This window comes from Ascaphus truei, chromosome 12 (assembly GCF_040206685.1).
Source record: "Ascaphus truei isolate aAscTru1 chromosome 12, aAscTru1.hap1, whole genome shotgun sequence".
Lineage (NCBI taxonomy): Eukaryota > Metazoa > Chordata > Amphibia > Anura > Ascaphidae > Ascaphus > Ascaphus truei.
In genome coordinates, this window is record NC_134494.1 from 35259604 (window position 1) to 35282923 (window position 23320).

Here is a 23320-nt window from a genome sequence, read left to right on the forward strand (position 1 = left end):
TGGCAGGCAGAGCACATTTGCAGGAGTGGGTAGCTGCCATCACGGAGGGGCAGACACAGGTTAGAATTTGTAAGTTAGATGTATACACACCTATGAAGAAAAGCCTGAATACCTGGCTAGTTTAAGATTTTGGCAATGGAGTCACTGATGGCGACTATAGCCTTATTATCCTAATTATCTACACAGGGATTTAAAAAGGAGTAATAATAATAATATTGTTCTTTTTATATGCATATAATTTTTGGCCTGTAGAGTTTACAATTTAATCTTGGTGCCTGAGGCACAAGGAGATAAAGTGACTTGCCCAGAGATGACACTTGGATGGAGCCACTTAAAATGCAGGGACAAAACCACTGGGCAATTCCTTCAGTCTTAAATATGTGACGTGTGATAAGAAACCTAAGGAGATGAGACCAGGGGCGTAGGCCCCAAAACCCCCTACAAAGAGTCAAAAGTCAAAATGCTATATCGAAATTTAGCCAACAGCAACCAATTTGGTGTGAACCTGGTCCTTTGGTGAAGATATATTGACAATATTGTTTCAAAACGGCGCTCCCGCCACAAAATCGGGACCGCATGAGCTTGTTGCAGAAATGCAAGCTCTCTGCAAAAACCAGTTGCAAGATTTTCGGCGCGAAGTCCTAGCACCATATGACTGGCTCAGCCAGAGCCAGGTCACACCCTGTTCTGCACAGCCCCAAATTCCACCCAGGGGAGGGGGAAAACTAACCAGCCAATCGGAGCCTACCCCTCATCTCCATAGAGGTTATCTAGTCATCTGGGTGAATGACCAGACATACCTGCGGTGCATCTGCCCGCAATGCCAGCTCCACGGAGGCAACACCAGCCCCAGTGCGCTGTGCCATCACTGGGGGGCCTTCTTCATGAGGCCTGCCAGCCCTGGGCCAGCAGACCTGTTTATACCCATCGATCGGGCCTCCACACCAACCGGTGCAGCCTTTACCAGGTCCCCTGCAGTGGCCGACATCCTGGGCCCATCTGCCCTAAATAACAAACACGGATATTATCGTGGTCCGGTGCCAGAGATGACGCCTGAGGTGTTGTGCCTGGCAGTTCCAGCACTTGAACCCGTAGCCGAGGACTGGGAGGGTGAGTTGACTGCCCCGGGTGTGTTGGGTGCGCTTCCCCTGGCAGTGCGGTTGCGGGCAAGCTCCGTGCCGATAGCCACCAGGGAATGCGAGGTACCCCGACATCACGGCCCGGAGGAGGTGTCCTTGCCTTCACCAGAAGAAAATGCGACCAGCCATCTGAGACCTGCAGAGGAGAGACCGTCCCTTACCTGTGTCGGAGGCGTAGTCCTGATTCCGAGGCATCCATCCAGGCGGCCGTGGTGCATCTGGAACCCTGGAGGAGAACGTCGGCGCTGTGGAGCTGCGTGCGAGGAATCCTGTGGAGCCAGAAGATGTCACCTACCTTCAGATGGGTGAGGCTGCCACTTCATACTTTTACCAGGATCCTGCGGCAGCCTATCTGGATGTGGAGCCAGGTGGGCCTTGTTTGTTGTGCCGCGGGGTAATGCACTTCCGGCGCCGCCGGATGTGATCGCCGCCGCCGAACTCGTGCCAGCCAGGCGCACTCGCGAGACTTTCCCTGTATGATGATGTCGGCAAGATGGCACCAGCGGAACTACTGCTAGCTTCACCTTCAGTGAATGCTGGGATGATCCCTGCCGATGCCCCTGCTATGTGGCCCAATGTATACGAATGGGTCACAGGAAACCCTGATGTCAGTCCACTACCACCCCCACAGGGCCGTAGTAAGCCCGCACCCAATGGCCTAGCCATGTACACTGCTAGGCCCCGGTCATGAGCCATGCCCACTCATGTCCCTGCCCAAGCCACCTACATTCAGGACTGTATTCCGATCTCTGCTGTGGCCACTGTTTCTGCCCCTGCCACTTCCACCTATCCCGGTTTCTCTGTGATTGTGTCCCCTAAGTTATCCACTGATTTGAGGGATTGGTCTTTTGGGGAAAGGGATGGCACATCTGACGACTCAGAGGGGGAGATACCAGTGTCCCACTGTATTCGAGCGCCTATGTCTCCGGGGTCTTTTAGGTCTTTCAGGGAGTCCTCACAATCACAGCAGTCTAATACATCTGGAGTGTCATCCCTGGTGGGCACTAGGTCCAATAGTCCCAGACCTAAACCTCTGTCTGGGGAACCCCTTAGGTGGTGGGACCCTATGTTCCAATGCTATGTCGCTAATATGAACAGGACTCGATTCGTACCAGTCAATGGGCCCATAGTGGATTATTGGTGGGAAGAAGGCTCATTCTCCCCAGAGGACACCGCTGAAGCCATCCGTAAGCAGTTGGGAGAAATAAATGTAGGAGTTAGAACACCCCAGGGCCCCTCCATTCTATTCCAGGAGGTGGACCCTAATGAGCCTACATTTTGGGTCTTACCCGGCCAAGGAGCTGGCCAAAAGTTATTAAGGCTTAGCAGAGCTGACAGGGCAATAAGAAACCGGTACAGTCAGTCAAATGGGTACGATTTCTCATATGTACCCGAGCCGATCATGCAAGAGACAGCGGACCATAGGCATGATTGGCTCAAGCAAGCCGTACTGGCCTATCTTAAATCCAAAACCAGTAAGCAGGAATTTATCGCCGAGTCCCGTATATGTACCATCATGGGAGAATGGATGGTGGGAACCTGTATATTTAAGAACAGGGTAGAACTCCGGCAGCAGGCTGGTGCCCCTAAGGTGCATGCTGTGTGCGTAAAAGATTTTGAGGGACTGGTGATCCAAAAGCCTGATCCTAAGTTCTACAGGTAAGGATCCAGCAGTTCTTTATGTTGGGAGACTGTTTAGTCATCATCACTGTAATCGGTTAAGGATATGTTTTATACTGTTTATTATCCAATGTGTAACCTTGTATTGTGTTCCAGGTTCCTGACGGATGGATGGTACCCAAATTTAGTTTTCAGTGGGGACATGGGATTTTCCACCCAGGGTAGAGTGTAGCCTAGGCTGGTCCAGACTACCTCTTTGCCCTCCTGTCACGTAAATCCTGATAGCTGCAGGCTATCCTGTGGGGTTTCCCACCTTCCTTGCAACCTCTCTGATTGGCAGGAGTGGAGGTGACATTTAGTCTGTGTGTAGCCTGTCATGGTGCAGACCTTGTGCCCTCCCCTTCTCTGACTATAGAGGAAGCACTTCAAATTGTAGTCAGTGCTAGTCCCTCCCTGTTGGGAGTGAGACGTGCTAGTCAGCTCCCCTAGGAGCTGATATATTCTACCAAGAGATTACAAGGCCCCAACTACCATTAGGCTTAGTACCATCCAGGGGCCTAGGATCCTGCTCCAAAGATGCATCACTGTAATACCATCTGCAGTGGATGCGCCGAAAAAAGGGTCCAGTTTTATATACTCCCTGACTGAGTCTGGACTCTATTGGGCAGGAGAGTATGCTTGTTCAGTGCCATTACTGAGACTGCAGTGGCTGGAAGCGCTGTCACCCACGAGAAGGACCCTAAGATCACCAAAAGCCTGTCCTGTTACCCCACACCATCGCGGACACTCAGTTCTCCTTAACCCTCACAGGTAGGGCGGGGGGAGCAGGGCTACACTTGTGAGGCATGCAATTTTGGTATCAGTAAAACAGATACGTTTCTGTCTAAAAGAACAGCTAAATCTTTAAAATACTTTTTTATGTGAATTACAGAAGCACCTATATGGTTTATGTCTTTGAATGTCCCTGCGGCCTACAATATGTAGTCCTGCAATATGGAGGCCACATGATAAGACCTCTAAGAACAAGGATTTTAGAACAATATTCAAAATATCTCATTAGGCCTTGAAACTGACAATGTTTCATTACACTTTGAGAGATTCGACAAGTCTACCCCCAAGGGTCTGATCTATATATCTATTGATTTTGTTCCTAAGAACTGGAGAGGGGGCAATAGGACACAAGATCTATCTCAGAAAGAGATATATTGGATTTACAAATTAGTGACCCATAACCTCCATGGCCTCAATATCAACATTGATCTTATTTTTTTTCCTTGTCTAATTGCTCTACATTTTTTAGCTTAGTATTACATATAGATTCATTATCGTTTTAAACATTTAGAATATTAAGACTGTCTTAGATATTAGTGGTTTAAATCAAATTCTCCAACAAAATTGTAATATTAGTATATGGACGATTTGATGCCTCCTCTGTACTCATATATCACTTCTTAGATTTGTTATAAGTATAGTACAAATATGTATTTTTGCTATTTAAACTTTATCCTATATATCTAAAACATCCTAGAGATTTTAAATCAATATATATATATAATATATATATATATATATATATATATATATATATATATTTTTACTATTTATTCATAATAGTACCTTTTGGCTCTAGGGATGTGTTAGACATATCTATTTATCATCCTAGTCAATGTCCGATAATATTCCCTTCTACATTTCAGTTATCATCCATTTTTTAGAGTTTGACTGTGCATTACAATGTTTATGTATCCTTACTATATTTAAATTTATTAGATTTGGCAAAAATATTGTCTATTATATACTGTATGTATCTATTGTTCATTGCACATATAGATACAGTATACTTCCAGATGCACTAGTCACTTTAAGATCTTGATTGACCCAGATCAATTTGTTTGTTTTTTCATGGCTATAAAAAGGGGAACCTCAAGAGGTGTATTCATACCCCTGAGGAAGCCGGCTCACTGGCGAAACGCGTAGGGTTTTGGACTTTGGCGTTTCAATTTTGGAGCCTGCAGTGTTCCGTAGAAACCTTAGCAGGCATTTCCATCTCTCCACTGCCCAGCTGAGACATCGGATCTGAGGGGACGCTGCGCGCGTGTGACCCTCCGCCAATCAGGTTCTCTGGAGTTTTCAGGCAGGGAGAAAGACTGCAGATACCGCTAAAGAAAGGAGCGGGTGTCCCACTTTAAGAACACCCAACGCTTATTTGTTTTGACCTTCTGTAAGTGTAATATTATCTTTTTTGGTGCGTGTCACCACATTAAAATACATTACACTATGTTGCTTCCATTTTTGTTTCTCTGAAAATTCTACTTGCTTGCTATTAGTGGAAGCAGACCCAGTGTTCTTTGGACCCATTTTTGGGTTTTTTTTTTTTATCATCCTATGGTATCATTGGATGGATTTTGTGCCTCTGGTTACACATCGTATCTAAACTTAAGCTATAAAACCAAAGAAGTAAAAAACACTGAGCGTCAAATAGAAGGTACCATCTTTTCTATTCTGCGTATGAGGAAATAGAAGACAAGAACAAAGCTTTTTTTGATTCTGGAATTCCAGTTATGGTAACTTGCATGTTTTAAATTCCATTAAAGGTTACATTTTAACAACTGTGTTTTGCATTTCACTGCACAGTCTCTAACAAGCAGATGCATATCGTATTAAAAAGTAAATGTTAAAATATTCAATATTATTAAAACATCAATATTATTAACTACCAGAGTGGTCTAGTACACATTACTGGGAACCCCAACATTAAAGAGGTTAAAACGTAATGTTACAGCAAATAGTTTATGCTCTAAAATGATAAGTGCACAGTTGATGTTACCTAACTATGAACGAATCAAGGAAACGATCCTGTCAATGTGTTTGTGTGGAATAGCACAGTAGGGCTCAACTTCAGTCCTCAAGGCCCCCCCACCCCCACCCCAATAGGTGAGGGTTTCAGGATATCCTAGTTTCAGCACAGGTGGCTCAATCAAAGACTGTGCTGAGCCAGGGACTGATAGAGCCACCTGTGCTGAAGCTGGGATATCCTGCAAACCTGACCTTTTTGGGAGGGTCGGGGAGGGGGGCTTGAGGACTGGTTGAGCACTTCTGGTTTAGCAGATGAAGCATACTGTATACCAAATGTGGTCATCTTTCTTATTTAATCTCCAATATATATCTTTATCATACACTTAAAAATTTAATTTCTCCAGTGTCTAAATAGTCAAGATTGCATCAACTGTATACATAAGCCCTGTAATTGCCGGACCTGTTGTTTATATATTAACATAACTTATACTACGGTATTATGTCCACTTCCCAGAACTGCATGATTTCAAGTGTGTGATTATTTACAAAGTATTTAAAAAATCTGCAGATATGAGACTTGGCGTTTGCCCCTAAGCCACCAACAATTGCACAGGTAGAAACAGATTCTGATTGTATCCCATTCAGAGCAAAGCACATGCAAATTGTATTTGGGAGCTCTCAGGTGTGCCCACAGAGTGTGTGTGCACAGCATGTGGAACATTTGCATTATCACAGTGCAATACAATTGCTGGGCATACTTCCTAGCTTTATTAAAATGATGAGTTGGTGATTATATATATGAGCAACATTTTTTTTCAGAAAGATGGACTACTGCAAAAAATATCCCTCTATGGCCAAGAACATTCCCTTATTGGTGTTGTAAAGTCTTAATTGTATAACTGATTTTAAGTGATACATTGTGGAAGCTTTAAAAGAAGCTCAAACTGTTTCTTATCCAAACAAAATGCAAGAGAGCAGAACACCCAACCAACTCTGAATCCCTTCAACATACAGTATATACATTAGAAATCCACGTGGTTTAAATCATGTAACCATTGAGCTTGAAGCAGACCAACGCATGAATGGAAATTATTTGGGAAGAACCACAACTTATTTAAAGAAAGCAATATAAAAACGTCCCCTTCTGTAATACCCTCTTCTACACGTCCCTGTGTTTCTCATTTTCATGTATTCTCCAACTGGAACCCTCTCGGTTTATTAGCAGGTGTTCATCTGCTGGCCAGAAGAGGGCTCCCTTTCACTTCCTTAACCCAACCGTCTACAAAGAGCCACTAAACATGTTCAGTATGGTGGCTCCTTCCAGATGGCATTGGAAAGCTCACATTTGCAGGTCACCGCCGTTTTGCACAACGTTATTTTCACTTCTGGTACATTTACTTTCACTGGAAGACGTGAGGATCTTAACACTGCTGCTAAACTAGTGTATATCCAACACACGGGTGTGTATGGGGAATTGGGGCAGATAAGGAGATACCCAGCCAACTGTCTGAAATCCGTGGGATACAGGACAGGGAAGTGCATAGGCATAGGGAGAAACCCTTCTAAACACTGAGCAGCCAGTTAGGTGCTGCATTGGAGAGGGGGAGAGGGGGAGACGGGGAGAGGAGGAGAGGGGGAGAGGAGGAGAGGGGGAGAGGAGGAGAGGGGGAGAGGGAGAGAGGGAGAGAGGGAGAGAGGGAGACGGGGAGAGAGGGGGAGAGGGGGAGAGGGAGAGAGGGAGAGAGGGGGAGAGGGAGAGAGGGGGAGAGGGGGAGAGGGAGAGAGGGAGAGAGGGAGAGAGGGAGAGAGGGAGAGAGGGGGAGAGGGGGAGAGGGGGAGAGGGGGAGAGGGAGAGAGGGGGAGAGGGGGAGAGGGATAATATTTCCTCTACAACGAAGAAAACTTAGAAGGGTTATTTTTAGGGACCAAATGTAAACAAAGAGTTTCATTAACCCACTCACTGCCAAGGAAGGAAGCAACGTACTGGCAGTAAAGGGCTTAATTGCTGATTCTTCTTCATATTAGTATTATTATTATTATTATTATTACTATTATTCTACAGACAATGAAGGGAGATTAATTATTCATTAAGGACTGACGAGAACATATTTAAAACTAGACTTTTTCTGTTTGCAGTAAAGGGGCTCCACAGCTTGGTAAATAAATTACAATACAGTACTAAGTAGCACATACTAGAGACACACTTTAACCCTTTGTGAGAGACAGAGAGGGAGAGAGAGTTAGCCACCAGGTCAGTGTTATGGCTCTTGTAACTACTCCTGGGGGGGGGGGGGGGGGGGGGAGGGGATAGCTTTCATTTCAGTAGCACAACATACAGTACATACCCAGCCCAAGGAGATCAGAAAACATCAATCCCCAACAGTAACCCTTTCATCCCATTCATTTTTATCTTTCAAAAGCTTCCTAAATCCTAACCACCTCCTTTCTGCTCAACTCTGTCACGATGCGGTGATTTCTAAAACATTGTACTGCCTCCAGCACTAAGTTACGTTTTTCTGCTCACAAAATACAACCCCAATTTTACAGATCATTGTTCTTGTTCTACCTGTATTGTGACTTATCCAGGTCCTACCTTCTTTTTGCCTCAGCTTTTTTTTTTTTTTTTTTTTTTTTACATGAACACAGGGGACCTGAAGAAAGTTCTCTGTAAAGTCATCTCCCCATGCTGAAGATTAGAAAGTAGATTCATGATCTGAGTGACAGCAGAAGCTCAGCTCAAGTTTCTCATCAAATCTTCATGAGAAAGATGAGAATTCCCTTCTTTCCTCCTCTGCTGCTGCTGCTGCTGCTGCTTCCAGTCCTGCTGGTTGAGTTTAGCAAGCCATTTAGACGAGAATGTCTTGGCTTTTGTCAGTGAGAAATTATTTAAATCCCTCTTTGTACCTCTATTGGTCCAACTCCCTCCCATCCATGCTATACAACTGCTTGCTGCTTAAAGAGACAGAGGAGCCGTCCTACCCAGCAACAGACTTCATAAAAGAGTAATGGGATACGGGAATCTGACATTAGTCAGACATATACATGTCCCAACTTTCTCCTAATATCTGGCAATAATGCAACGTTAGTTTGTGTACCCATCACAGATCTGAAATACGGGGTGGAATAATGTATCATACCTTACACTCAATGTAACCGGCAATTTAAATCACCTTAGGAAAGTCTCCCGGCTGCAAGTCTGGGCGTTAGTGGTGTAGATAAATTACACCAGGTGCAGATAGGGGGGAAAAAGCACATTGTTTTCAATGCTTTTGTTGTTTCTTTCAGAAATCAGTTGTCTTTGCACCTGTTTTTCTGCCGGGAGACTTTGGTAAATACATATTTTAATTTGCCAGATCTCAGTGCATTTCTCAATAACTACAACAAGAAAACAGATCTAAAGATAGTACGTAGCTTTAGCTTGTAACTTTTCCCTTCTATTTATCAGGGAAGCAGCAAAAATAAGTATCAGGTGACACCCAAAAAGCTGCCAATGTCAAAAGTAGCATAAAGTAAAATAAGATAAAACCTCTGATCATGGGGTTATTAATACTGCTTTCAATAGCTGGAAGGAAAAAAATCTATATGTATTTAAATTGTATCACACTCTTAGATTAAGAAAAAAATCTATATGTATTTCAATTGTATCAAGTCTTAGATTAAGAATGCAATCAAGATAATAAGAGCATTGCTTATTAATGAACGTTTCAGATAACAGTACACTGTTCCCTCAAATGAAACCTGCTGAAAAGCCACAATTAAAGAAACTACTTAATTAACTCTACAGAGAGTCTCTCAAACATACAGTAATGAAATGGGACCCACCTTTTCAGTGACTACTTGTGAAAGAACACATCAATACAGGTGCATTTGGGATCTCAGATGAAACTCTTGTGTATATTTTGTTTGTTTTTTCAGTTTCTTTCCACCTTCAAAAAGCTAAAACAAAATCAATATTGGGGCTCTTCTTCTGTTCTGCAGCAAAGAGGATTAAATTATTGATAGTGGAAATTGCATGGTGGTAGTAATGGCATCCCCTCTTTGAATGGCTCCATTTGATCTTGGTGGAGAGAGAGATTTCATACTACTGTAACTCACTGGGGTTAGATAAAGTCTGATCAGCCCTCTGGAGCTGTGAATGGGAATGTGGGAGGGAATCCACTCTAGTCTGGTCTACGCTCATTGACGTGTGTTGTCATGTGATACTTCCTCAACCTCTCAAAAGACACACTACTGCATGAATTACAAGAATCACAAACCCCCTGCATACAGTAGGGATGGGTCTTTTAAAAAAAATATATATTGTTAACCTCTTAACTGCTGGTGTTATCTGTAACCTGCAGGGAGTTCTAATGTCCTCCAGTTCACTTAAATGTATTTAGTTCAACTATGCTTACCATTAAGAATCTAGTTTCCTAATATCCTTATCTACATATCCTTATAATATCCCCAAATGCATATGTGTGTGTGTGTGTGTGTGTGTGTGTGTGTGTGTGTGTGTGTGTGTGTGTGTGTGTGTGTGTGTGTGTGTGTGTGTGTGTGTGTGTGTGTGTGTGTGTGTGTGTGTGTGTGTGTGTGTGTGTGTGTGTGTGTGTGTGTGTGTATGTGTCTATATACACACACATTTTATACATGCCTTACTATAATAGATTTTTACATTGAACAAATGTGATATTAAGTATTTTTTCGGTATTCAGTATTTTGAGGTTATTTAGAATCTTGGCAAATAGGTGTTGATACCATAGCATTTTTAAGGTATTTATTTACATTCATATTTATTAACATTTATTAACAACCTTTAGATTGTTGGCAAAGTGTTCATTTTTATTTTATCCAAAAGTATTTAACAACTGTCAGCAACGATTTGCCAGGTTTTTCTATAAGCTGCTAGTCACCAAACACTGAGATCTCATTTTATATACGTTAATGATCCCATCTGTAAGGTTTCTTGTCATTTTGTACAGACAGCAGTATAAATTCTACTTAAGAACCTTCATTGCCAAATACCACCTCATCTGTCACTTGAGTTATTAGATATTGTTACCCAGCAGCCTGAGGTCGGTCATGTTTTCTCCCATTGAGACCAGATTGTCTCTGAGCTGTATAACCGAAGCAGCCCAATTTAAAATATTAAGTAATGCATATTTATTGCAAACACAAGTGCTACAGATATAGGAATATATAACAGGCGGTTCCAACGCTTGGAATTAAAAGGGGTTGAAAACAATGGGTTATAACACGTGTGGAACATTCTTTTAATGGAATGTTTTAAATAATATATACATACCCTGGCCATGAATGGCTTATAGAGTAGAAAAGCATATTAAGAATATATGATGTATTGTGTTTATTTCTGCTTGGATCTAACCATAGATGGGGCAAGCGTAAACAGTGGAAGACCACACAGCACCGTTTCTACACATCATCATATTCACCTTCTGCTTTTCAAAACTAAATATCTCTCCAGTTACAAGATAAAGGCAAAATAACTTCCTGGGAAAGCCAGGACCTTTGTGAATTTTTGACCTCAAAGGGGGTAATTACTCAGTCTCCGTGCAGCAGAACACTTGTCCAATAAATGGTTTATAATAAACCACGCTGGATGTTAAAAGGAAAATATCACAAGGCAAAGAAATGGGTGTTTGATCAACCTGAGGCCGTTTTCTTTCACCAGAATTGGGAGACAGTAGTAAGTGAGCCACTTAAGAGGAGATTCACATATACAGGATGACAATAGAGATCATCCAGCTAAAGTCTTCTGGTTGCAAAACTGCTGGCAAGATCAGCACACAAAAATAGCACCACATGTATTAAAGAATCCCATAGAAAGTAATGGGATTTCCCCTTTGATAAATGGTATGCAATTTTTTTTGGCACTGTTTTTTCCCCATTTTCACGTAGTAAAGAACCCCTATATGTTATAGATTGTATAATGTTCTGCATGATCCATCCTAATTCATTGTGTACTGTGCCAGTCAAGGAAAATAAAACCCATGCTATGTGAAAACTGGGCTTGTAACTCAGTGCAGTTCCTCTTGCAACATTGGCAGGATTCTTTGCATGCTTATGAAACTAATAACAACATGTATTACCATGAAGTAGCAGTGTAATTCATATGTATTTCAAAGGCATTTTTTTTAATCCTTCAAGTCACTTTTTAAAGAAGAGAGGTGCTCTCCTAAATCTCAGTGGACTGAAAAAAGTAACCTCTGTGTTCAACAGGACTTTACTTACCTCCTTGAGATTTACACTAAATTAAAATATAATAAACCCCTAAACATTTTCACATGAACTTTCCCAACATTCAAACTCCATCTGTCTTAATACTTCATATTACTAAACCTGTTTTGCGAGCACACACAAAAAAAAAGGTCAGAAGCATCATTTTCATCTGCCATTTATGGCTGTTGTTAGGAAAAGCCAAGAAATCGTGATTACACAAATGAGAATGATGTCAGTGTACCCAGATTTGGCACCAGAACACTTTCTGCTATTAATAATTTTAATTGGCTGAGGTCAGTTGTCACAGCGCTACAAGTATTTTATGTCTAATTATGTTACTCGTGACTTTCATATCTGATTGATATATTATGCTTATGATTTGAGGATGATAGGGCATGGATCACATGAACATTGATAGCACACAAAGAGTGAACACTATGAGTTTGCTAGAATAATGTATGGACTATATACTGCTGCACAACAGATCTTGTGCAGGACTTCATACATTTTTTCAGTCATGATAGACCATGTTATATTGTATATAAACTATTAGGGAAGTCACAAAGCACACAGTATGCCCAATCTACACATGAGATGGGTGTACTTCTGTGGGCTAGAAAAGTCATATGTAGCATTATGTAACACATGAAAACAGTATGATTATCATTTATCCTCAGAACCTGCTTGTGCCTTGCACTATCTCTGACTTGTTGGGGGACTTGTTGCTTTAATGAAGTTGTCCTAATTGTTTGTATAACATACACATGGAGTTATTTACCTCTGGGTTGCAACTCTGGTGCCAAATATTGCATCAATTTTATCAAAGAAGAGAATGAGACTGGTTGAATTTGAATATGTTTAATTGATACATATGGTGCAGTTTCTTTGTCAAACTCAGCTGGGATAAGTAGTCCCATAATGCATGTTATTCAAAATGTACACCTGATGTCCATCAAATGTGCCAGTATTGCTATTTTGAAGCCTATCTGTATTTATAAAAATAAATTGATTTAATGGTGCTTGAAGACTAATTTTACACAAAGGTCAGTTAAAAAGAAATCAGCCAGTGCAGTTATTTTATTTTCAATGAGCCAATTGAAAGAGTACATTCTTATCACTGTTATTTATTTAAGCTTCCTATTTTGTACCTATTGTATATTGAACATAGTGTATTTTGTAATAGGGTGTATGATATAAACACAAGAATATATTAGCTATACATTTAAACTGTGTGAATGAGATGAGGAGAGCATTGCCTAACAGATCACTCCAGCATTTAAGGCGTTATAACACAAAATGTATCTCTTAGTAAAGTAGAAAACCATTGTAAACAATTTGCAAATCATCCATTGAAGAGGGAAGCAGATATTAAACTGAATGCTCTTCTTTATTACTATGGACTTGGTTTAAGATATTTATCACAACTTTACCTACATGTGTATATATATATATATATATATATATATATATATATATATTGCATATTATAGTATGAGTGGCCATATCTCTTACTCAATGCTTTGGCTTCCCCATTTATAGATAACCTGTCTGGTTTTTTTCAGTTTGGGTACTGGACCACATTTTATTAGTTTACACAGCATATGGCCAACCTATGTAACTTGTATTTCCCTTGAGCCTTCAAACCTAGTTACATGTACTAAAAATACATTCCTACGCATCTGCCCTGTGAGATAACAACATGGGGAACAACTTCAATCCAGAGAAACATGTGTTTGTATGTTGCTGTTTTCCACAAGGTATCATGTAATGGTTATGAAACGGTGCTTCGTTTTCACGTGAAGATAGTCCTTAAACACATATATCTCACCATATCTGAGGCTTTGTGAATAATGTCCCATGTTGTGTTATTTTCTACCCACATTATCAGTATCATTCCAGATCATCTAAGAAGTTGACAAATGGACACTGTGGGGAGGCTGAGTGACAGTGACAAGAGCTCCCAGACTAAATATTATCCCTATGAATGTATGGGCACCGCTGATTGATAGAGGGCAGAGTCCCAATCAATAATGGGTACGTCTATGTTTGTAGGAGTAAAATTGTTCCTGAGGTGTCTTCTGAAAATAACCGTCAAAATATGCTACACATACAATGTATTTGAACACTTCTATATCCCAAGACACCTCAGACACATTTTAATTTCCACAAATATGGAATCAGCCTTGATTGACTTGAGTAGCATCCTCTGCCATTTAACATTACCCCTTGTATTTGGGAGAATAAAACTGTGTGTAGTGGGGCATCAATATGCACATCAATATAAGAATGGGTGCAGTGGAATGCAGCTCTGGTATCTATATCCTGGCAGATATAGTATTGCAAATCTACTCTTACTTATGTCTGGACAAATAGGGGGGACCTTGCTCGAACTAAAGTTTGAGTGCAGTGAGTGCAGTACTGTGTGCTACCAGGGAAGTAGGTAGACTAATCAAAAGAGATTGGGGAGTAGTATCAAAGAGACACGGCCCACACAAAGAAATCCCTATCGTGGCGCACAACAGACCAAAATGTATAATGGTGCTAATAGCGAGGTACTTTATTGATAAATTAATATCTATTGTAATAAACCTTTTTCTTCAGCATTGTGTTTTCTTTAGCTTATGGAGTAGTTTTGTCTCCTCTAATCACTACTAGAGCTGAATCATTTAATTTGTATCCTTTGAAGGTGTATACCCAGCAAGGTCCCTGTTGGTAAATTAGTATCTATTGCAATAAACCGTTTTCTTAACCATTATGTTTTTATTAGGATCTATAGTAGTATTAACATATCTAGTCACTACTAGGGCTGAAAAAATTGTTACGTCAATATTGTTTCTTTTCTTTGCACATAAATGAATGTTTTTTCATGTCTAGTGACTAGTACAGCTGAATAGTTTGTTTTCTTTTCAGCCTGTGTTCGCCTGCTGCGGGGACCCGTGTGATCACCGGGTCACATGTTGTTTTATTCCATTCCCAATCACACACTCACTTGATGGGGTGTGTATACACTTAGACTGTTCCGTGTTATACTGTGGGGTACTACCTACTGAGTCATCTAATGATTCTTGGAGGCGAGCCGCTTGTATAGAGCTGTGTGCATTTACAGCCCGATCCACACAGTTTAACGCTGCTGTGTGATCGTTCGTACCTGCGCCGTGTCCAGAGCAGCTAAGTCTAAACACACTGTGCTCCGCGTTATGACCGTGGGGTAATTGGCCCTTGTATCTTAGTGATGTTGATACAGTAATTGGTATTAAATGGAAATATACACATCAGGAACAGAAGATACTGCTACTGACGTTCAGAGTGGAAATACTTTTATTCTGCTACTACTCTTACAACATATAATGACCCGAGTGGCCCGTTTGTATAGTCACTGGGTGACTCATATCAGCGCACACTTTAAAGACTTGATGAGCAGTTAAACCTTCATTTGGTTCCATAACATCGCTAGCACAATAATAGCCGGCTAACCCGACGCACGTTTCGTCATTTTAAACAGACGACTTCTTCCGGTAGAAGTCGTCTGTTGAAAACGACGAAACGTACGTATTATTGTGCTAGCAATGTTAAGGAAGCACATGCAGTTTTAACTGCTCATCAAGTCTTTAAAGTGCGCGCTGATATATGTCACCCAGTGACTATACAAACGGGCCACTCGGGTCATTATATGTTGTCAAGAGTAGTAGAAGAGTAAAAGTATCTCCACCCTGAGCGCCAGTAGCAGTATCTTCTGTTCCTGATGTGTATATTTCCATTTAATACCAATTACTGTATCAACATCACTAAGATACAAGGGCCAATTACCCTTCGGTCATAACGCGGAGCACAGTGTGTTTAGACTTAGCTGCTCTGGACACGGCGCAGGTACGAGCGGTCACACAGCAGCATTAAACTGTGTGGATCGGGCTGTAAATGCACACAGCTCTATACAAGCGGCTCGCCTCCAAGAATCATTAGATGACTCAGTAGGTAGTACCCCACAGTATAACACGGAACAGTCTAAGTGTATACACACCCCATCAAGTGAGTGTGTGATTGGGAATTGAATAAAACAACATGTGACCCGGTGATCACACGGGTCCCCGCAGCAGGCGAACACAGACTGAAAAGAAAACAAACTATTCAGCTGTACTAGTCACTAGACATGAAAAAACATTAATTTATGTGCAAAGGAAAGAAACAATATTGACTTAACAATTTGTTCAGCCCTAGCAGTGACTAGATATGTTAATACTACTATAGATCCTAATAAAAACATAATGGTTAAGAAAACGGTTTATTGCAATAGATACTAATTTACCAACAGGGACCTTGCTAGGTATACACCTTCAAAGGATAAAAAATAAACGATTCAGCTCTAGTAGTGAGTAGAGGAGACAAAACTACTCCATATGCTAAAGAAAAACACAATGCTGAAGAAAAAGGTTTATTGCAATAGATATTAATTTATCAATAAAGTACCTCGCTATTTACACACCTTCAAAGGATACAAAATAACTGATTCAAGTCGGTATACACTGTTTGCATCTGAGATATACATACACTGAGATAGGGCATCAAACAAACGTGCAGCTTGGCGATAGTAAAATAAGAGGCATTGTGTTACATTAACCACCCATAGCGGCAATACACGGCGCATGATTGGCGCAGAAAGGACAACACAGCGTTATACATCGTATATAACACTGGTATTACAATAGGCACTAGAAACACGAGTTATTAATTAATTTTGTGGTTAGTAATTTGCCCGCAAAACTTTGAAACTAAACGTGAAAAGGGGCATATAAGAGACCAAGACACCGGGACTGAGGGTGTCTCCACTAGCAACGAACGATAAAATATGCACTCGTAATGATAACATTTAGGATTGCACCAGTCTATGTGCGTTCACTGTAGTGCAACCAGGGTGAGCCCTAAGACTTGTATTATATACTATCTACCTTAAACAAACGTACACAGTTTGCTTAGAGGGTTATCTACTCCTTGTGTCATATACTAGTGTATTCTATACACAAGCCTAATATGCAGGTATACGATTAGGCACTAACATTAGATAGGAAGGGCCCGTTATACATTTATATGGCCAAATCAATAGGAGCTCATTTGACTTTAATAGTGGTTAACATTGCTTTTTATTATTATTTATGATGTCAGTATGTATTAGTCAAGTATAGATTTTTAACACTGTTCAGTTTGTAGAACTATTAGCACCATTATACATGTTGGTCTGTTGTGCACCACTGTAGGGATGTCTTTCTGTGGGCCGTGTCTCTTTGATACGACTCCCTAATCTCTTTTGATTACTCTTACTTATTTTTAAAATAATTTTATTTCACACGGTATTAAAGACAACTTTACTTTCAAACCCAAGCCAGAAGTCAAGATCACAAAGTGTGTTAAGTTTTTCTTTATTGGTATTTAAATTATTATTATTTTTTTTTTTTTATCATTGATGATTAATCTAAGTTGTCTAACGACCCAGAAAGCTGCATTAAGTCCCGGCTCATAACATCATGTTATCTACATCTGATCGTTATGCTCCCTGAGGTTAACGCCAACCCACAAAGCAACTTATTTTACTAGCATCTCAAGTGCTATATATATCCCCTGAACCCCACCTTCAGACAACATGTGGGGAGACACAGTACACAAAAAGGAGCCCACCGGAGCAGCACTTTGCTGTTGTGGTCGCCTCCTTGCTGCCGCTCCTTCCTCCTTCTTCTGATCAGCAGCGTCAAGTGATGCCGCTGACGTTACGTCGCATGGCATCGCATTGCCGTGGTAACGTGACATCATGACGTAGTTTGCAGCTGCGATGCCGCGTTGCCATGGCAATGAGACGCCGTGGGACGTCATGTGGGTGACGTTCGCGGCCTCATTTGATGCTGCAGATGCTCAGGAGGAGGGTGGCAGGTAAGGAGGCGGACGCAACAGCTAAGTGACTTCCCGTCAGGTCCGAAAGGCCCAAGAGTGTGGCAAATGTATATGAAGTCAGACATTTTTGCTGCCCCAAAATGTTTGCCGCCCTAGGCCCAGGCGTAATGGGAAATCCGCCACTGCAACTGAGGCACTTGGATATATACTAATAGGATATGCAAAGTATATTGTAATGACTACTATTAGTATATACCCCAGGTGTGCTCTCTCTTGCTCTTTCCTTCTCCCATATGTCATTGTCTGGATGGGAGTACCAGCAGTTAATGCTGTGTTTGTGAGCTCTGAATATACCCTCTAGCACTGAACAAGGTGTTAACTTAAGTTATTGCCTTTTTAAGTCATTAATGGATCTTTGAGGACCTGGCCTATGTTACTTTAGGTGTGCAATGCTGTATATAACTTGTATTTTATGTATTTTGAATGGGTGTCCACTTCCCTACTTCTTTATCTGTGTCCAGTAATAGTCTCATCCCTGCAAGGTTTTTCCGACATATGAATGGAAATTACAAATTGCAAATGTAAGAAAGCAATGTATGTATGTTCTATTACTGTTATACTGCAGATCTATGGGCAGTGAATAGGTTAATTAAAGTGTATGCCATCTATATGTTAAAGTGAAGATAACTGAGCTGGGATAACAATAGATTCAAGAGGAAATGAAGGATACATTGGTGCTAACAGACAGAGAATGAAAATGCCTCTTTAAAATCAAATCACTAAAACGTTGTTTGCATGGACTTCAAATTGTTAGAGATCATGGAAACTATTAAAGATGGGGTTAGGGTGGGGTCAGGAAATGATAAATAGTACATCCGCACTCTAATAATAGATGCCAATCAAAGCTATTAGCTGCTAGTCAGAAAAAGTAGTCTGTTTTACTCTATAAGTAAAGAACACGCTTGAATAAACTATTACAGTGTGTCTAAATGCCTTGGGGGTTTCGTCAACGTTAAGGACATAGTTTGTTTTTTTCTCTATCCAACTTTTTCTACTCGTAGGTTTTCCCAACTCTCTCACATATGGTTTTGGCCAAAATGACAGGCCCTCTGTCTTTGTTTATAAAGAACTGAAGAATGAGCTGTCTTAACATCATGTAAGAATTTATAACATGAAACACTTAGATGTGGAATGTTCGAACTGACATAATACCTCAGGCTACTAGCCTGTCAATATTCAAGCTGACGCATTTTCATTAAACATCTATACACATTAAAGTGAAGAATGACCACACAATTTCAGGATTAAACGTTGAGGGCTAATGTAACACGTCGCGTGAACACTGTTTCTTCTTTGCAAAGCTATTGCAGTAATGTTGATAAGTGTTATTATGACAAGGCTATTCATTATTACCATAGAATAAACCCACTATTAAAAGAAATGCACCTGTAAAAAAGTAACATACAAGTCAACCTATAGATAGCATCATTCATAAAAGACGAAAAAATGATTTTCAGTGACAAAGATCCAAGTAGATTCTAACATTTAATACATTGTAAAGTTATTTGAAATATGTCAAGGTAACAAAGTCAATACCAAGATCATGAAAGAATGATCATGTTCAGTGGGGGCGTATAAGACTGTAATAACTAAACTCGTCCTTCTGAGTAGTTTACGGTTTTGCACACCCACATTTATTTCTTAATTATCTCCACAAGAATGAGATAGTTAGATGTGATCTATGGCTTTCCCTGAGTGTCAGCATGCCCACATGCCTTCTGTAATTCATGAGCTCTTAGACACCTTTCCTGTTAGTGGGTCTACCTAATTATCTATTGTACCAGATGGAATCATTGCCAACAAATCGGAATGGTTGTTTATAGAGGACAGTTAATTATATATATGTATATGTGTGTTCATCTGATATTAACCCTTTATATTTATCCCACCACTCTGAAGTTTCATTGTTTGCTGAGATTGCTTATGGAGCAAAGGGACTATTCTTAATTTACCATCTGACTGTCTTTAATGGATGGCACCATATTGAAATATGAAATATGGGGACAAGGAGTGGCATAGTGTTAATGGTACTAGTACTGGAGTGCACGTCCCAGGACCTCAGACGTCCAAAATGAAGCTCTCGGTAGTAACTTATTGGGGCGTGATACCCTCTGGCAGAGCAACAGGATGGCTCTCCATAAATAGAATGATAGTGTACAGAGCTTTTAAAACTACACAGGTCTCTTTTTAGGTGTGACAAAATGCTTGAGGAAGAGACATGTGAGGGTTGGAAAGGTATGTACTGTACACTATCGGTACTCACAAGGAACCTATTGTTTTGTATGTACATTTCAGTGCCATAAATGTATTCACTATTATTGTTACAGTGTTTAACTAAAGCCAATTCAAAAATGTGTAACTTTGTAATGATGTGATGTCCCATTATCTAGTTGCTTGTAAAGAAGTACAATATATATATTTTCAACTTGTAATGTGAACCTAAGGTTGTGCTGAAAGAGATTCCTATTTTTGAAAGTGTTAATTATGCAACGCAATTAAAAAAGAACGGGGGTGTGACAATTGTAGCAAAAGCAGATTAAATAAAGCCATCATGTAGAACCATTACTTAAACAGAGATCAGGGGCCAGAGGGCCCTGTGACGCATTGCGGAGCATTGAAGGTGTTAGTATTTGATACAAACGTTTATTTGTTTGGATAACTCAAGTTTTATTCATTTAAACAATAACTGTGTCAAAAGAGACATCCTTTAGCAATGATTCCCAAAAACATTGTATTATATTTTTTGCCATCATGATGTGGTAAAACATCTAATAATTTCTTCGTACATTCCACTTCATTCTTCATGTACCTGTGCTAAGCTAGTGCTCAAACTTGGAGATCATTGATCTCCAATCATCTTCCCTGCCCTCATCAGCACCAGACAGATTATTCAGAGGGTCAACAAATCATGGCAAATAACATGACATTACATGAAACAGGAGAGAAAAAGAGAGAGAGAGAGAGACAGACAGACAGACATCTCAGTCACATAAAAAAAAGATCTTCCAGTTTCAGTAGGACCCTTGTGCATGAATTTGGTATTAGGTAAGTCTGGTTTTATAACTAACCAGTCTACCTTTCTATTATTGGTTTTTATTCTGGTGTTACTCATCCGCGCTCCCCTTGTTCTTTGTTTTCAAGAAGTGGAATTGAAAGCAGAGATGCCTGGGACTTTTTGGAGGGGAATTATTATCACTCCTTGACACAGTGGACGTGAAACGCGTGGGAGAAGGAGTTTTGTCTATATTTTTATGTAGTTCAATAAAGACTTTTAATCCTTTCCACTGTTGAGTTCCCCAACTTTTTTCTACAGCAAGCAGTAGTCCCGTCGATCATCTCTTTGTTTCTGTTACCTCACGGACCGAAGGACACCACTGGCTCAACCAGTGTTGCGGGAGGAGCAGATTAGTGGTGATGCATAGAGAGCGCGCGGCTCCACATCACAGTATTCGGAGGAGACGGGGGTAAGGAGAAGCTACACAAGGGGTCACACAACCTGGTCAGGATTCCTTGCCTCTCTGTAAGTACCCCGCTTCCTATTCCTTGCATTACCCCATGGTTAGTCTCCCCTCTCCCCGCCATCCACTTCAATACACCGAACATTGCTATTATCCTCACAGACTGTTATTTTGCCTCACGACTCTGCTTTTGTAGCTGATATTCGGTTTTTGTGTTCACTTATTGGAGCCTGACAAGGACAAATGGAAATATATATATATATATATATTTTTTTTAATAACCGTCAACAACATAATATATTTATGTCACAGAAATTCAGGCCATTTAATCTTTATTTTTTCCTGCTTTTTTTAATGCTTATTATGTACTTTAGAAACATGTCGTTACAGAGCTTCACTTAGCTGCTTTATTTGTGGGGTTTTCTTGGTGGATTGAGTCCTTGGAGTTGCATGGGAAAACCTATTTTGATTGATGACGCTGTCTTTGTTTCTGGCTGGGATTATGTTCAATTTTGTGTCAGTCTGGTTTCAAACTGTCAATGGGAAAAATAAAATACTTTTCAAATGATTTTACATTTCAGAAATTCTTCATTTATCCAGTCCAGTTGTAAAGAGACGTCTTCTAGTAGTCTTGTCATGTTGCTTTTTTTTTTTACTTGAGTTCGCTAATTGTTTTTAAGCAGACACAAAACAAGTTATGGTGGGTAAAAAAAATGGCAAAAACCCTACAACGTACAGTGTACAGAAATGTAAATACCACTTGTGGGTACATTTACATGTCCCAGACTGGTCTGCAACCCTGTCTTTCCCCATTATGTCTTCGCATACAGTGCTTCCACTGCAGCCAGGGGTTCTGGGTAATGAGCACTGACAGTGATTCACTCTTTGCTTCTTGTCCATGCTAACATGGCCCCTATAATGCATGCCTGCTCTATTACACCGTTATCAGCACTTCTGTAACCCAGGCTGTGCTGATAAAACTGTGTAATGTGAAAGCCTAAGCTTAAATAGGTCCATATGGAAATGGACAAGAAGTTAAGAGTGCTCATTTGCATGCAATTTACCCAGAATCCCTGGCTGCAGTGACAGCATTGTATGCTAAGTGATAATGGGGAAAGACAGGGCTGCAGACCTGTCTGAGACATGCAAATCTACCCACGAGTAGTATTTTTATTTCCTGTTAATTGTATTTGTATGTCTCTGCTGTTTTTACAACCTTCTTCTGAAACATGTTCTTCTGCTGCAGTTGACTCTGGAAATTTGATTGTGTATCACAAAGAGACTGCAATTTATCATTGGAATGGTAAGTTCTGTAACAGGGTGATTCACCAAGTATCATGATGATGAGCGGCTATGACACAAACTATAAGGACAAATTTGATGTGTTCGCACCATACTGTATGTCAAACAAACACATTCATCTGACCAATACATTTCAAATAAATAATGTATTATTTATTTATTGTCTTGTATGGATTATAGCATGCTATGGTATTAACTAATGGTGTCTATACACCACAGTGTAAGCCACAAATTAAATTGACCCAATGCATACATTCAGGATATTTTATATCTGGAGTGTTATTAGACTTATTTTGCATTTATTCAGACTAAAGGGTTTCCCCAAGTTTTCTGCTATTTTTTACTGATTTTCTGTTGCCTGTAAAAAAACAGATGTCAGAGCAGATGTTTTAAGCATTTTTATGACGCATGTGATTGGAATAAAAAAAAAAAAAGGAAGTAGGCGAGCAATGCCCACACTGAGCAATATACAGAGCCATGTATACCAAAGGGCTCTTTATATAACATTATATATATATATTTTTGCATGCAGTTTTTTTTTCTTTACCTGCTGGCCAAAGTTCACTGTATACAAGACAAATAAGAAAAAAAAAGTGCAGTTTATTAAAATGCCCCAAAGCATCACACACACAGATGCCCATGCTGTATGTCTGTCATTGTGTGTTTTGGCCAGATTGCTTTCATTTGCAGCATGGGTTAGTAATATAAATGTGTGCCATTTTTTACACTTCCATTCTAACTAACTGCCCATCTGATATCAATCTGTGGCTCTAGAGTAGGGGTGGCCAACTCCACTTCTCAAGGTGTAACAACAGGTCAGGTGTCTAGGAGATCCCTGCTTCAGCACAG

At 40.5% G+C, this 23320-nt stretch overlaps 1 protein-coding gene across 2 annotated transcripts in view; it reads right to left on the reverse strand.

The window, feature by feature from the left end:
• BDNF (brain derived neurotrophic factor) overlaps positions 1-23320 on the reverse strand; it is a 70579-nt gene that overhangs the window by 42554 nt on the left and 4705 nt on the right. The window contains exon 1 of one of the 2 annotated variants that reach the window (XM_075567301.1): positions 9378-9695. The exons of the other annotated variant lie outside the window; for it this stretch is intronic. The gene's annotated coding sequence lies outside the window, so the exon portion shown is untranslated. Of the gene's footprint in view, positions 1-9377; positions 9696-23320 lie in introns of those variants that run through there. 2 annotated transcript variants of the gene reach the window in all.